This window comes from Canis lupus, chromosome 12 (genome assembly GCF_048164855.1).
Source record: "Canis lupus baileyi chromosome 12, mCanLup2.hap1, whole genome shotgun sequence".
NCBI lineage: Eukaryota > Metazoa > Chordata > Mammalia > Carnivora > Canidae > Canis > Canis lupus.
The window spans coordinates 10,294,708-10,311,131 of NC_132849.1; the positions used below are offsets into that span (position 1 = coordinate 10,294,708).

The 16,424-nt window shown below is 40.3% G+C and overlaps 1 long non-coding RNA gene across 1 annotated transcript; it reads right to left on the reverse strand.

Annotated features, from left to right (window-relative positions):
- Positions 1-8,033: 8,033 nt before the first annotated feature.
- On the reverse strand, positions 8,034-10,253 carry LOC140600640 (uncharacterized). Its single transcript, XR_012003815.1, has 2 exons — positions 9,879-10,253; positions 8,034-8,229 (listed from the first exon to the last, which is right to left on the reverse strand). It is a non-coding gene; the product is annotated as an uncharacterized lncRNA (long non-coding RNA).
- Positions 10,254-16,424: the final 6,171 nt, after the last annotated feature.

Here is a 16,424-nt window from a genome sequence, read left to right on the forward strand (position 1 = left end):
TTGCTATTGCTAAACCCAAGAGATAATGGAAGAGCGCCCCTCCCCCTCTCCTACACACATACCCACCTCCCTCCAACACCCAGCTATTTCTGCCTGAGATTTTTGCTTTCACTTTGGAGGAATATTTTCTTCCATCAGGTGCATAAATACAATTATGAAACACTGCCTGTTTCCCTAGTCTCACAGCGAAGCTACCTTCTTCCTCCTAAAACAAAAGGAAACGCGGTTGTTTTGTTTCCCCTGCAGGTCCATTAACATTCGTTGCTAAATTTACTATTCTCTAAATTGCTTAATGACAGTGTTTTTTGGAGTCTTCATAAAAACAAACTTCATCGAGCCAGAATACAGTCCCTAATTGAAGTAAATCTTAACTTGCCTAAAGTGATTAAAGATAAGTGAGTCTATAGTTTGACTTACCTTATTTGAAATTCTTCTCTGCCCACAAAGTATATATAAATCTTTATGGAATGACCTATTAACTACTTGCTGCTGGGACCAAGCTCTGGGCTTTGTTTCAGCTATAAAATAAGGTCACTCTGCTTTCGGTAAAAACTGATGTAGCTACTTTGGTAATTAAAATCTACAGGGTCCTGAAGAGGTGATATATTTAAACCTCTAAAACATAATGTGGAAGCTGTGAAATCACAAAAGGAGACAGGATATGGGCCCCCTATTACTGCTCATCAAATTTTATATTAGTAATAGGGCGTTTATGTCACCCTTAAAAAAAGAATTTCTGAAAGTTTTCTCAAAGCTTTAAATCCAAGTCCTGAACCACTTTTTGTCTGGCAGACCCGCTCCACTACAGCAAGGCACCTTGAGAGAGGGCAACATTTCAGAGGGTACCATTCAAATGCCTAAATAAATTCACTGATGCTACCCAAGAACCCAATACTCACAGGGAACAAACCTGGCCAGCGATGTGGGTTTTTTATACCATCTGAAAAGGCAATACTTAGATGAACTCAAACAACTATTTCACTCCTCATGAGGTTCCAGTGTCCCCATGGGCTATGAAGTTTTTTCAAGTTACTCTTTGAGCCAAAAAACTTTCAGGCAAAATCTTTCAGATAATAACAATAGTACCCCAATAATGAAAGTATAACAAAAGTACCACATTGTGCAAGATACTTAGCCTTGCTGAGCCTCATTGTAATCATTTATAAAATAAGGATAATCACAATTTACTTTCTAAATCATAAGATCATTATTAAATATTAAAAATAATGCTGCCTGTAAAAAGAACACTGAGCATAGTGCTGGCATCTGGTAAGTACTTAAGAAACATGTGGTATTCAAACCAGAAAAAGACACTAGAAAAAAGAGAACTACAGGTCAATATCTCTGATGACCATACATGCAAAAATCATCAACAAACCATCAGCAAACCAAATCCAGCAATACATTAAGAAAACCATTCACCAAGATCGGGTGGGATTTATTCCAGGTATGGAGTTCAAGGGTGGTTCAATATTGGCAAATCAGTCCATTGACAGGTTACATTAACAAGAGAGAGGTTAAAAACCACATGAACATTTCAATAGCAGAAAAAGCATTTGACAAAGTACAACATCCATTCATGATAAAAACTCTCAACAAAGTAGGTTTAGAGGAAACATACTTCAACATATTAAATGCCATATATGAAAACCCACAACTAAACTCCTACTTAATGGTGAAAAACTGAGAGCTTTTGCTCTAACACCAGGAACAAAACAAGGACGTCCACTCTCACTACTTTTATTCAACAAAGTACTGGAAGTCCTAGACATAGTAATCAGACAAGAAAAGAAAATAAGAGGCTTCCAAATTGGTCAGGAAGAAGTAAAACTTTCATTGTCTCAGATGACATGACACTATCTACAGAAAGCCTTAAAGACTCCAGCAATACTACTGGAACTGATAAATTAATCCAATAAAGTCACAGTATACAAAATGAACATACAGAAATCTGTTGCAGACACTAACAATGAAGTATTAGAAGGCGAAATTAAGAAAACAATTTTACTCACAATTGCATCAAAAATAATGAAATACCTACAAATAATCCAGGCATATAAAAGATCTGTACTCCAAAAACTATAAAACACTGGTGAAAGAAATTGAAGACGACACAAACATGTTCAGATATTCTCTAATCATGGATCGGGAGTACCATCATTGTTAAAATGTCTATATGCAATCCCTCTCATAATACCAACAGCATTTTTCACAGAACTAGAACAAATAATCCTAAAATTTCTATGGAACCACAAAAGACCCTGAATAGCCAAAGCAATCTTGAAAAAGAAGAACAAAGCTGGTATCACAATCCCAGATTTCAAGATCTACCACAAAGCTATAGTAATCAAAACAGTTTCACAAAAACAGACATATAGATTCATGGAACAGAACATAAAACCCAGAGATAAACCCACAACTATGTGGTCAATTAATCTTCAACAAAGGACGCAATAATATGCAATGGAAAAAAGACAATCTCTTCAACAAATGGTGTTGGGAAAACTGGACAGCCACATGCAAAAGAAGGAAGCTGGGCCATATTCTTACACCATACACAATAGTAAACTCAAAATGGATTAAGGACCTAAATGTGAGACCTGAAGCTATAAAGTTCTTAGAAGAAAATATAGGTAGTAATCTACTTAGCATCAGTTGTAGCAACACTTTTCTAGCCATGTGTCCCTTAGCAAGGGAAACAAAAGCAAAATTAAACTAAATGAAAAACTTTGGCACAGTTAGGGAAACCATCAACAAAACAAAAAAGCAACCTACTGAATGGAGAAGATATTTGCAAATGATATATCCAATAAGGGGTTGATATCAAAAATATATTAAAAAACTTGTGTAACTCAACACCAAAAAAAAAACCCTCAAATAATCCAATTAAAAAATGGGGGCAGCCCGGGTGGCTCAGCAGTTTAGCGCCACCTTCAGCCCAGGGCCTGATCCTGGAGGCCTGGGATCGAGTCCCATGTCAGGCTCCCAGCAGGGAGCCTGCTACTACCTCTCCCTCTCTCTCCCTCTGCTGGTCTCTCTCCCTCTCTCATGAGTAAATAAAATCTTTAAAAAAAAAATGGGCAGGATTTGAATAGACGTTTTTCCAAAGGACATACAGATGGCTAACAGGCACATGAAAAGATGCTCAACATCACTAATCATCAGGGAAATGTAAATCAAAACCATAATGAGATATCACCTCACACCTAGTAGAATGGTTAAAATCAAAGACACAAGAAGTAACAAGTGTTGGTGGGGATGTAGAGAAAAAAGAACCGTCATGCACTGTTGGTGGGAATGCAAATTGGTTCAGCCACTGTGGAGAACAGTATGGAGGTTCCTTAAAAAATTAAAAATAGAATTACCATATGATCCAGTAATTCCACTCCTGGGAATTTCTCAAAGAAAATAAAAGCACTACTTCAAAAATATATGTGCACTCTATGTGTATTGTAGCATTATTTACAATAGCCAAGATATGGAAGCAGTTTAAGTGTCCACTGATAGATGAATGGATAAAGAAGATGAGGTATACACACACACACACACACACACACACACATCAGAATATTATTCAGCCATAAAAAATGAAAAAATCTTGCCATTTGCAGCAACATGGATGGGCCTAGAGTGTATGATGCTAACCAAGTCAGAGAAAGAAAAATACCATATGATTTCATTCATATGTGGAATTTAAGAAACAAAACAAAGAGACAGATTAAAAAAAAAAAAAAACAGATTCCTAGGAGCACCTGGGTGGCTCAGCGGTTGAGCATCTGCCTTCGGCTCAGGGCATGATCCCAGGGTCCTGGGATCAAGTCCCACATCGGGCTCCCTTCAGGGAGCCTGCTTCTCCCTCTGCCTGTGTCTCTGCCTCCCTCTCTGTGTCTGTCATAAATAAATAAACAAAATATTTTTTTAAAAAAAAGACTCCTAAATACAGAGAACAAACTGGTAGTTGTCAGAGGGGAGGTGGGTAGGGAGATGTGTGAAATGTTAATGGGGATTAAGAGTACACTTATCTTGATGAGCGCTGAGAAATTTATAGAACTGTTGATTGTTACATTGTGCACCTGAAACTAATACAACACCATATGCTAATTGTACTTGAGTTAAAAAAAGAAAGAAATCTGAGGTATTATAAGGAAAGTAGGCAAGTAGTTTTAGTTCCATTTTACAGATGGGGAAACTGAGACTCAGAGAATTTAAGCAATGATGTATTGAAGTTAGAAAATAAACAGTGAGGCCAGGGTCCCCAGTTCATGATCTAGTGATACAGTAGGCACTTCCAAGTGGTAGGGGCTTCTTGTAGTCATTTACTCTGCAAATCTCAAAATGGCCAATTAGCCCCATCACAAATGGGAAGCTGCTGGGATGCCTGCCTGCCTTTCCCCCTTACCCACTCCTCCCACCACTTCCCCCAAAAGAACAGCCCTGCTCTGCCCAGTTGCACAGGCCAGTGCACCCTGGTAATTTCCCACTCTTGAGTTATGTGAGGTGTCCTTAGGAGGTGTTGAGATCCACCTTAATTATAATCTGTGTCCTTCCCCTCTATCTGTTCCCTTTCCCCTTTCCTTTCTTTCTCCATCCTCTCCCCTTCTTTCTCCTCCTATTTCCATCTTACTTCTCCTCCTCTCCCCTCCAACCTTCTTTTTTCTCTCCTCCCCTTTCCACATCCTCATCATCCCATATCATCGCTACCATGCTCCCTCCAGAAGGTCCAAGAGCCTTGAAAGCAGATAGACTTGGGTACACCTGGGTGGCTCAGTGGTTGAGCATCTCTCTTTGGCTCAGAGTATGGTCCCAGGGTCCTGGAATCAAGTCCCACACTGGGCTCCCCGTGGAGAGCCTGCTTCTCCCTCTGCCTGTGTCTGTGTCTCTCATGAGTAAATAAATAAAATCTTGAAAGAAAGAAGAGAGAAAGAAGAAAGAAAGAAAGAAAGAAAGAAAGAAAGAAAGAAAGAAAATAGTCCTGAATCAGAAACCTGTCTCGCTAGTTGCTCAACTTTGTGCAAGTTAAGTCCTCCATGACTAAATTTCCTCTTTTTAGAACAGGACAGATGATAATAATACGTACTGGTAAGAATGGAACTGATACTAATACTGATAGACACACTGTGTAAGTGTCAATACCGGTCATTTTTCTTCTTGCCTGGTCCTGACAACCTGTCCGCTCCCTGCCTGGCACTCAATCTCACGGTTGTGTTGGTCTTCCCTTGTAATTCTGTCTACCAGGAGAGCACGCTGGTGTACCAGCTGCATTCTGTCTGGTTCACGTGGCGGGGATGTTTCTCACAACAAATCTACCAACCTTCCAGGGGAGACTTTTGTCCTGTATGGCTTTGGTTCTGATGTTTCAGTTGACTTTGAGAGTAAAATTCTGGGACGTTGACAAGCTAGGGACAGATCTCCCAACCTGACGACTTAGTGGAATCCGCTCTCTGCAGGCACAGCCAGCCTGTCCTCCCCTGCATTACACCAGCTTCAATCCAGCATCATTTTGAATGTCACCTTCATCTACTGGCTATGTGGGCTTGGGAAAGTCATTTAATCTTGTTGAGCCTGTTAACTCCTCTGTAAAGTCTACCTGCCTCAAAGGGTTATGGTGAAGATGAGTGGGGTAAGTTATGTATAGGCAAATACTCTGTAGTCTGCACTTCACTATATAAATGTAAACTATTATTTTTTGAAATGTTACATTAAAATCTAGGAAGCCTTGTCATCTGCTTCATTCTGTCAATGTGAGAACAAACCAAACTTGGAAGGGACTTTGAAAACTCAAAAAAATCACATTTGGAATAGTTATTGAAAAGCTTAAAAAATTTTAGATATTGACATATTTTTTACATTATGCATATATTAAGTATATTATTACATGTTTATGTTTATTATGTTGAGTCACTGTTACAACCCAGATGGTAGAATTTTTAAAGCAACAAAACACAGTTTTATGTTAGCATATGGGTAGCTTCTGATGTAATCTAAACATTGCCTTTACCTTGAGCTTTATTGCTCTTCTATTTATTTACCCTGCCCCAATCATTAGAAATTATTTTCCGAGGCATAAATGGCAACTATAGGAGCCCCAAGTGACCCATCTTTGCTTTGCTCTAAACTAGATTATACAGCAGAAAAGTGGAAGGTACTGAATACCAATGCTTTGGGTTCGGAATTTTATCACTCTCTGGCCACTGAACCTACCAGTTATAAATTATATTTTATTACCTTTTAGAAAAACAAATTAAGTGATGGGCAATTCACATTCCACATGCAAAACATCTCTCTGAGAAGTAAAACAGCTGGACAAATTCCCTCCTGCCCACCGCCCCAGGGGTGGGGAGTGGTGGCAGTGGAGGAAGGTGGGATGAAGAACGTGTTTGTTCTCAAGTAGCTGAAATTCCTGACTTGCAGCTGGGCCTGTTCCCCCAGCCAACTAGTTCAATCAGGTGGTGATTTAATAGTGAAGGATGAGAGGCGTCTGTTGACCACTGCCTCCCGCACCCCTCCACTTTTCCGCAAGAGCAGAGGTCAATGAGGAGCAGCTTACACGACCTACGGAGTTAGTCTGCATGGGCTTATTTGGATAACGTTCTGCATTTCTGCCCCTGTTCATCTCAGCTGGATGGGACATCATTTAGTAGCCACTTTCAATCTTTGAAGAGCTTGGCTTCTTCCTGTTGTTAGTTGTCTTTGTTTACATTCAAACATAAGTTCATCCTTTTGGCTTCCTTTTATCTCATTTTGCCTTGTTTCTTTGTCTTTTGCTGCTGCTTTGTTTCCCCTGCATCCTTTTTATAATCCCCTCTGTTGACCTTTTTTTAGACTTTGTTTCTATGATTCCCCATCTTATTTCTACTCCATTTGGGGAGGATGGGGTTTACGTCATGTTGGGAGGGTCAAGAACTATGCTTCCTAAAGCATATGGCACACAAACTGTGATCTGGGCTCACATGGCCTGGGGATGATTATCACTGGTACCCAGACACCAACATGAAATACCATTGAGCCACGTAGTGAGAGAGTTATTCCCTCTCCAATCCTCTCTCAATCAGTCCTGCCGATTACTTCAAGGGAAGAGTTTCCATTTGGTTCTTGTATGTCTATTGCTCACTAAAAAGTCCCTTTTGAAAAGAGGGAGCAAGCCTCAGCTGAGAGCTTTTGGTGTATAAGAGTATCTCACTACAGGGATGCCTGAGTGGCTCAGTAGTTGAGCATCTGCCTTCAGCTCAGGACGTGGTCCCAGGGTCCTAGGATTGAGTCCTGCATGGGGTTCCCCACAGGGAGCCTGCTTCTCCCTCCGCCTATGTCTCTGCCTCTTTCTGTGTCTCTCATGAATAAATAAATAAATCTTTAAAGAAAAAAAGAGTAGCTACAATTTTATAGCATTACTTTGGTTTTTAATACATAAATACTTGTTTTTATTTTTGCCTCCTATTTATGGCAAGTGATCCTGGTTTTCTTTTTATAGTCCTTGGTATAAAGCTTCTTCTTTAAAAAGCTATATGTAAGGGTTTTTTTTTTAAGATTTTATTTATTTATTCATGACAGACACAGAGAGAGAGAGAGGCAGAGACACAGGCAGAGGGAGAAGCAGGCTCCATGCAGGGAAGCCTGATGTGGGACTCAATCCCAGGACCCCAGGACCATGACGTGAGCCAAAGACAGACGCTTAACCACTGAGCCACCCAGATGCTTCTACCCCTTCCTTTTCTTCAGAAAAACTCAAGTCTTGTGCTCACAGTCCCAAGGTGAGTAGGGAACTGGGGATGCTAAACAAACAATCCTCATCTACCCAATTCTTGTAAAAGGAAGTGGGTTAGGTGTAGGGCATGGAGTGACTAAGAAGTAATGACTGCTTGTGACCCACTGTCCTACACACTTGAACACCAAACCCCTCCTGTACCTTTCTCCACCTTGATGTCCTGAAATCTCTGCACACCTAGTGACTGTTGTTGTGAGTTCCTGTCTTGAGCCCCTTTGCCATGTCTGACTCTCTGTGATGCTCTTTACCTTGGGAATACTAGAGATTGGTGTTCTCTTTTTTTAAATTATTATTTTATTTATTTATTTTAGAAAGAGAGAAAGCATAAGTAGGGGAAAGAGCAAAGAGAGAAGGAAAAGGAGGGGAAAAGAATCCCAAGTGGACTCCACACTGAGTGCAGAGCCTGATGCAGGGCTTGATGCAGAGCTTGATCCCACAACCCTGAGACCCTGGGATCATGACGTGACCTGAAACCAAGAGTCGACACTTAACCGACTGAGCCACCTAGGCAACCTGAGATTGGTGTCCTTTTTGATCACGCCTTTTTGCACCTAGCCTTGCTCCCTACACTGAGAGCCCATTAAAGGGCAAGTTTGTTTTGTAGTTTTCTGGGTACTGCTTCCTGCATTTTTTTCTCGGAAGACTGAGCCTTGTGACTGGCAAGAGGCCACCTACAAGTGTTCTCTGGATCTGGATCTGAGGTCAAGTCAAGCCTCTGCCTTCCTGGCAGTTCAGTGGCTGTTCCAGTTGATCTGGATGATTCCTTGCTTCCTGTCTCTAGCCTCAGCTGCTGGAGCGAACTAGGAGCCTATTCTTGAATTGGCAGTTTGGGTTGAAATATTCTAATCAAGGCAGCCCCAATAATTGCTTACTGGCAGTGAGCCTGATCTGTACCTTCTTCTCTACTATTTTCCATCATGGGGTCTCCAGTTTTAATAAGTAAGTTTTTTTTCTCCCCTTGTTTGGCTTTCTGGTGATTTAGCAATTTTGCCTGTGTAGCACTTTAGTTGATAACACTCCCAAATACCTGCTCAAGTGTTCTCAAACATTTAGCCTCTTTTACCAAAGCACCACATGACTGAGGATATATATGAGGCTTCAATTGTCAAGGCTCTAGGCTCTCCATTAACCTCCTTCAATTTCTCATAATGCTTGTAAAGTGCTTTGCACAATGCATGACACCTAGTAAGCAATCAAGAAATGGGACCTGTCGTCATGGTTGTGTTTGATGTTATTACTTCACTTCTGGCGCCTGCTACTTTTGCAGTATTTAAGTGGATTTCCTAGCCAGGGCTTAAAAGCTTGTTCCCTTGTGCTAAGGTAATACTCTTGAGGAAAACACCAACTTTTGCCTCTGACCACTCTCCCCTGCCCCACTCCCATGGTTTGTTTCCACCAGGAGCTTATGTGTATATAGCAGGTGGACCACTTAGGTTTAAATCCATTGGGTGGGGCAGCCCCAGTGGCACAGCGGTTTAGTACCGCCTGCAGCCCGGGGTGTGATCCTGGAGACCTGGGATCGAGTCCCACGTCGGGCTCCTTGCATGGAGCCTGCTTCTCCCTCTGCCTGTGTCTCTGCCTCTCTCTCTCTCTCTCTCTGTGTGCCTCTATGAATAAATAAATAAAATCTTTTTTTAAAAAATCCATTGGGTGACCTTTTACCCAAGAACTCTAGTCCTGTCTGACTTTCAATGCCTAGGAAGAGGTTCATTCTCTTCAGAAGTTCAGTATTCGAGGTAGAGAGGATAGGCTGAAAGACTACTTTCCAGATACTCATCTCTCCAGTGAATGCAAAATAATTAAGCTCTAGAAAGGCAGCTTTGGCTTTCTCTTCCTTTCTGAAAAACTTGCCAAGCACTTTATCCCTTTCCAGGGTCCTTAAAGAAATCCGTCTGGTGTTTTTAATTTCAGATTCTTGACTACTCACTGGCATTCACAAATAAACTGAGAATCCACACCTATATCCATGCATTAGCCTCCTATAATATCACTGCCATTTCCAAATCCAATTGACTATAATTCTTAGAGGTCCTTGATACATATGGTATACAGCATTGGGACTCATGAAAATCCTGGAAGGAACTCTAGAAGGTAACAGTATTCAGACTTCACCAACCTGTGTGGCCTCATGCATTGATCTCCAAATTGCAATGGCTCTGAGACCACTCTTCCTGCCCTTCCCCCATCTCCTGCCTAATTTGCCATTAGTCCAATCTTTCCTGGATTCCATTCTTTGACTGTTTCCATGAATTCTTGTGAGTGTCTGAACATATCCTCTCTGGCTTGCTAATGAGGCTGGCACTTAGAAACTGCCCACCTGGATAATGCATGCTTGAATCTCTCTCCCTTGCCCTCTTATTCAAGGTTCCAAGGTATGATGATTACCTTGTTCCCATTGTCTCCTCATCTCATTATGTGTCATTGTCAGGGTTCTTTCTGGAAGTGGGAAGAAGATTCCCTTGGTCATCTTTCCAGTGTCATGTTCAGTTAAGGATGTTCCACAACATAGCTGCCTGGGACCCAAAGTGTTACAGTTCTTTGATTGTGCTGCTCTTTCAACACACACACACACACACACACACACACACACATGCACACACACACACTGAGGATCCATCACAAAGCAGAGTGACTAGACTGCCTGTCCTATTGTAAAGCCTCAGCATTATTCAAAAGGTTTCATCAGAAAATAATCAAATGAGGGGTGCCTGGGTGGTGCACTCGGTTAAGCCTTTAACTCCTGGTTTCAGCTCAGGTCATGAGATAGAGCCCCAAGTAAGGCTCTACACACAATGCAGAGTCTGCTTAAAAACTTTCTCCTCCACCTGCCACCCCTATCTGCCCCCCCAACTCTCTCTAAAATAAATAAATACATCTTAAAAAAAAAAGAACCAAACCCAATAGAGAATAAAAAGCACAGCCATATAAAAAAAATCTGCTGCTCATTGCTAATGAGCTCCGTTTTGTCGTGCCTAAAAAATAGCTTAACAGAGGATACAAACTTGGCAAATATAAATGTAACACACAGAGAAATTCCCCTGTAGACCTCTAACCCAGTTCTTAATGTTTCCTAAATGGATACACTCTATAATTTTGCAAAGGGAAGTCACATAAATCCAATCACAGCTTCCTTTCAACTAAATATCTTTTAAAAATGGCAAAGCAGTACCTTGCACAGAAAATCCAGTTTCACCGGAAATCAAATAGATTTCACCTGCCTTTTCATGCTTGCTTTTGCTCCCTCTTCCAGGCCTGAAACTCGGCTCTGAGAAGGATGACAGGGAGCTCTAGGGATCCGGTGGCTCAAACAGGCCACAGGTCAACCTTTCACGTCCATTCTTTCCATCTTTGAAACCTCAGACAGTATGTCACATGTTTCCCTACATTAAAGTCCCCAAATGGTAATTTGTGAATTACTTGTTACTGAAGATTGAGAAGAAACAAATAGTCCAGGATGTAGAATCCTGACAGTAATCTTGATTGTTGATTGGCTATCATCTATCACTTAAGGTTGTCAGACAAGATTGATACACAGAGGACATGCCAGGCCATGCAGTCCTATGCTACCCATAGGGATTTGGCTCCAAACCCTAACACAGTCCTTTGGTGAGATTTACCTTTTGCCTTCTTCTTAAGGGACTAAAGTCTGCTATACAAAACTCTAATTTTTGTGTACTCAAAATTATCAATCTTTTTCCTTTATAACTTCTGGATTTTATGTTATATTTTAAAAAGTCTTGCCCATTCTAGGATTATAAAAATATGCATCCATGTGTTCTAGGATGTCTGTGATTTCATGTTTTACATGTAAATCTTGATCCATCTGGAACTTATTTTAGTATAAGAAGTGAGATTAGGATCCAGTTTTACTTGCCTTTTTCTCCCCAAATGGCAAATCAGTAAATCCAATTACCATTTACTGAATGATCTACCTTTTAAAGGAGCCCCTTAAAAAGCAACTTCTCCATATATGTTTTAAATGTGATTCAATTTATACAAGTTCTCCATATGCACTTATAAAAGTCCTGTTTGAAACATCATGCCAGGGATACATGGGTGGCTCAGTGGTTGAGCGTCTGCCTTTGGCTCAGGTCATGATCCCAGAGTCCCGGGATCAAGTCCCACATCGGGCTCCCCGCATGGAGCCTGCTCTTCCCTCTGCCTGTGTCTCTGCCTCTCTCTGTGTCTCTCATAAATGAATGAATGAATGAATGAATAAATAAAATGCCAGAAATAGCTGTATGATTATGGACACTTGTTTAAATCCCCCTCCCCAGTTCTGTTTCTCCACCTATAAAAATGGAGGCCACAGTGTCTACCTTGCAGTGTTCTTGTGAAGATTTTAAAAAGTAAAGTATAGGATGGCTTAGTTGGTTAGGCATCTGACTCTTGATTTAAGCTCAGGTTATGACTTCAGGATTGTGAGATCGAGCCCTGCATTGGGCTCTATGCTCAGCACAATCTGCTTGAGATTCTCTCCCCCTCCCTCTGCCCCTCCCCCCATGCACACATGCCCTTTCTTTCTAAATAAAAAAATTTTTAAGTAGAGTATGTAGATTTATCAACCTCAATAAATATGAACTTCTTTCTGTTCAATTTTCTATAATAAAATGATACAGGCCCTCAGAATAAATATCCAACTTGAGCATAAGACTAGGTTTCTATATTTACTTCCTGAGTGTATAGAAGAGCAAAGGGGGCCATTCCTTATTCAACAGTGACATATAATTGTTTTCCTCTCTGGTCAGGAACTAGAGAGGTACCCTATTTCATCTTCTTGAAGAACCAAACTTCTGCTTTTCACAGAAGTGAAAGCAAGGTATAAGTGGTATCATGCAGATCTGAGTTTGAATTCCAGTTCTGCCACTTACCAAATATGTGACCATTCATGAGGAATAATTTAAAGGGAGAGAATAATAGCCCCTATGTCATAGGGTCTTGATAGGATAAATAAGAATTCTTCTGGAAAGCAAACTCCACGAGTGTGAGAACTTCATCTTGTTAATCACAATATCTCCAGTGCTAGAATAGTGCCTGGCATGTGGGTGGCACTTAGTAAATTGGTATCGAATGAGCGAATGAAGAAAGGAAGGAAGGAGTTAAAGCATTTTGCAAGGTGTCCAAGCAAGTGTGCTAGAATTGCTAACTATAGTCAGAGGTCAGAGGTAGCAGAGATCTGGTCCTGCCTCCAGGAGTTATAATCTGGATCTGATGACTAAGGAGTGTAGCACTTACATATGAGGTATAATGAACCATGTAGTATAATGCAAGCACAAAGGGCTTTGAAGACAGTTGAGAAGTAGCAAATCCCAATTATAGAAGTAGGAAAATGCTTTACAGAAGAGGGTTATGTATAAGCTGGACCTCAAAAGAGAATAGATTTTTCCAGGTTCAGAGAAAAAGACAAAATTTGGAAATAATTTGCATATTCCAGGACCAGAGCTTGGAATGAGATATAAGAGAGTAGCTGGAAGGCAAACTACCATGGCCTGGAACATTCTACTATGGGTTTAAGACAACACATAAACTGGAAAGTTTTTGAGTTGCAGAGTCATAGAGACAGGCTCAGATTATTATTAATATTATGTATTACTTATTTATTATTTGTATTCATTACGCAGAAATCAGTATGAAGGATGAATTAGAAGGGGAGAGGCATTTAGAAGCTGTTTCAACAGCTCAGGGGAAAAGCCATGACAGTCTAAAGTAAAGAGTTGCAGGGGCACCTGGGTGGCTCTGTGGTTGAGCATCTGCCTCTGGCTCAGGTTGTGATCCCAGGTTCCTGGGATTGAGTCCCACATCAGGCTCCCTGCGGGGAGCCTGCTTCCTCCCTCTGCCTATGTCTCTGCCTCTCTCTCTCGCTGTGTCTCTCATGAATAAATAAATAAAATCTTTAAATAATAAAAATAAAAAAATAATAAAGTAAGGAGTTGCAGAGGAGAGGGAAAGAAGGATATTTGATAATGAGAGGGGAGTCAGGGTCTGACATAGCTGAAATGCTGTCAGCCAACTACACTAATGGTGATGTTTCCTGATGTCAAGAATACATGAGGAAGAGCAGGATCAGTTTCATCTTGGAAGCGTTGACCTTAAGGATGTCTTTTGGACACTCTGCTAGAAAGAAGCAATTGATGCGCCAAAAGATGTCAGAGCAGAAGAAACAAAAATGTGTCAACAATACGTCATCATTAATGAGATGATCAAGGCTGCTTTTCTAAGATATTTACAGTCAACATAACATATGGGAATAGAACCATCTCAGACCAACAGGGAATGATGAATTATTTAATAAATAGTTTTGATGAAATTGGCCAGCTATACAGTCAAAAAAAAAAAAAAAACCCAAAACACGGCAACCCATCTCACACAGTACACAAAAATAAATCCCAAATGACATAAATGTGGAGTTGAAAATATAAAACAGGAAAATATTTAGGTGAGGAATATGTATGTATCTAAGTATATACACATACATATATGTATATAGACATAGATATATATAAACACATTTATGTCTAAATTTATTTCCATTTTTCCATATATTTATTGATCTGTCAGCTTATGCCACTACCTCTAATATCAATTCAACACCACAGTGTTCATTCTTGTTCCCCCCATTCCTTATTTCTAATTCTCTTCAGTAAGAAACCTGGCTCCCATTATTGGTGACATATTTATTTATTCAATCAACTCCCCTGTACTTTGGCTGTCTCTTTCCCTGAAGAGAGTTCCTTCTCATCCTACTTGGGCTCCGACACCCCACCTAGAACACCATTTGAATGATGCTTTGTGCCATATAATGGCTTCAAGACTGTTCAGAAGCAGAAAGAGGAGTGGAAGAGAAAGGGACAGAAAGAGAAGAAGATCCTTCTGTTCTTTGTTTCTCAAGTATGTATCAGTGGGGTTCACCTTTATAGTTTAGGTCCCATACAAAAAATATCTTACAGCATCACAGTGCGACCTGGCATAACCCATGCGCTCCAACCATGGCTTTTTGTTGTTGCTTTTTAGAACATATGTCCAAGTGATCTGTTTTGAAATGGAAACCTACCTTAAAGTGATGGATTTAATTATCAATGTATTGTCCATTGGCTAAAACAGAAAATAAATACCAATTTTTGCCAAATCTGTCGTTGCTAAAATCTACCATTACATATATGATGGATTCCATTCCATTCGGCTACCATTCATCAAATACTTCCTGTGCTTAAAGTATTCTGGGGAAAAATAAGGATGTATTTTCCAGACCATCACTGATGTCCAGGAGTTTGCAATCTCACCGGGGAAATGAAACACAGAGACTTAAAGCAGATAAATAACACCAATCAAAAATAGCAGTTCAACACAATACTGGAGCAAGCTGGTGCCAGATCCCTGATTCTCATGGATCCAAATGGATGAAGACATAATTCCTGCAAGCCTGTCTTTTCTAGGGCTGGACCCTGACAGAGTTAGCCTACCATGGTTGGGCAGTTTGAAGACCCACCCTAGTAAAAGGGAGATAGCCCCTAAGGGCAAGGGTTCTTTCAAAGGACATTTTTTCATAATCACTTTGCCCCACCAACCAAATAACAATTTGCTGCTGTCTCATATTATGCACAGAACCATCTGCAAATCCTAATGGGTTATTGTTCCATTCCCAAATAGAGCAGAGTATATGATCCCAAGGCCTCCAGTATTCAGACTCCAAATGAGCATAAAACTCTGACAGCCTCCCCTTTTATTTTGTTGCATAAGTCATACAAATTGTTTTTTAGAAATGATACACAGGGGATGCCTGGGTGGCTCAGTGGTTGAGCGCCTGCCTTTGGCTCAGGGTGTGACCCCAGGATCTGGGATCGAGTCCCACATTGGGCTCCCTGCGAGGAGACTGCTTCTCCCTCTGCCTGTGTCTCTGCCTCTCTCTTTGTGTCTCTCATGAATAAATAAATAAATCTAAAAAAAAAATGATAGGCAGGCAAAAGAACAAACATCACCCACTGTAGTCTTGCAACTTTTAGAACAAATACTTCCAGAAGTTTCTTTCTGTGTATTCGTATAACCTCAGGTAAGTCATAAAATCACTGGCTGTGTGTCAGTTTTCTCACCTGTAAAATAAAAATAATAATAAGATTATCTACCTCCTAGAGTGATTGAGGGCAAAACATGAGTTCATATACACAAATGTTTAGACTAGTAATGGTGCATAGTAATACATGTAAGAGTAATATCTATATCTAACATTTATCTATCGAGATTCAGCTATATATTTTTATAAAATAAGGAGGAAATATTCACATTTTTTTGTAGCTTGCTTTTTCTCATTTAATGATATAAATGTCCCATATGTGACAGTTTCAAAAGTGTAAAAAGACTGATTGAGACTTCTTTGAGTGATTTTTCAAAGTGAAAAGTAGTGTAGGGAATGGGTCCTGGTCCTCCAAGGATATTATTAGTTTAAGGTGATGAGTGAGGTTAGGGTAAATACTTCTCAGAACTAAAAGCTTGGAAATGCTGCTTATACATAATCTCAGATGTCTGACTGCTGAACACAACCTTGAAACCTCCCTACCTCAATAATTTTCAAAATGTTATTGTTTAAACAGTAAAGCCAAAAATAAAATAAAATAAATTTTAAAAATAAACAGTAAAGACATGTTTCCCCAAACAAAATCTCCTGTGA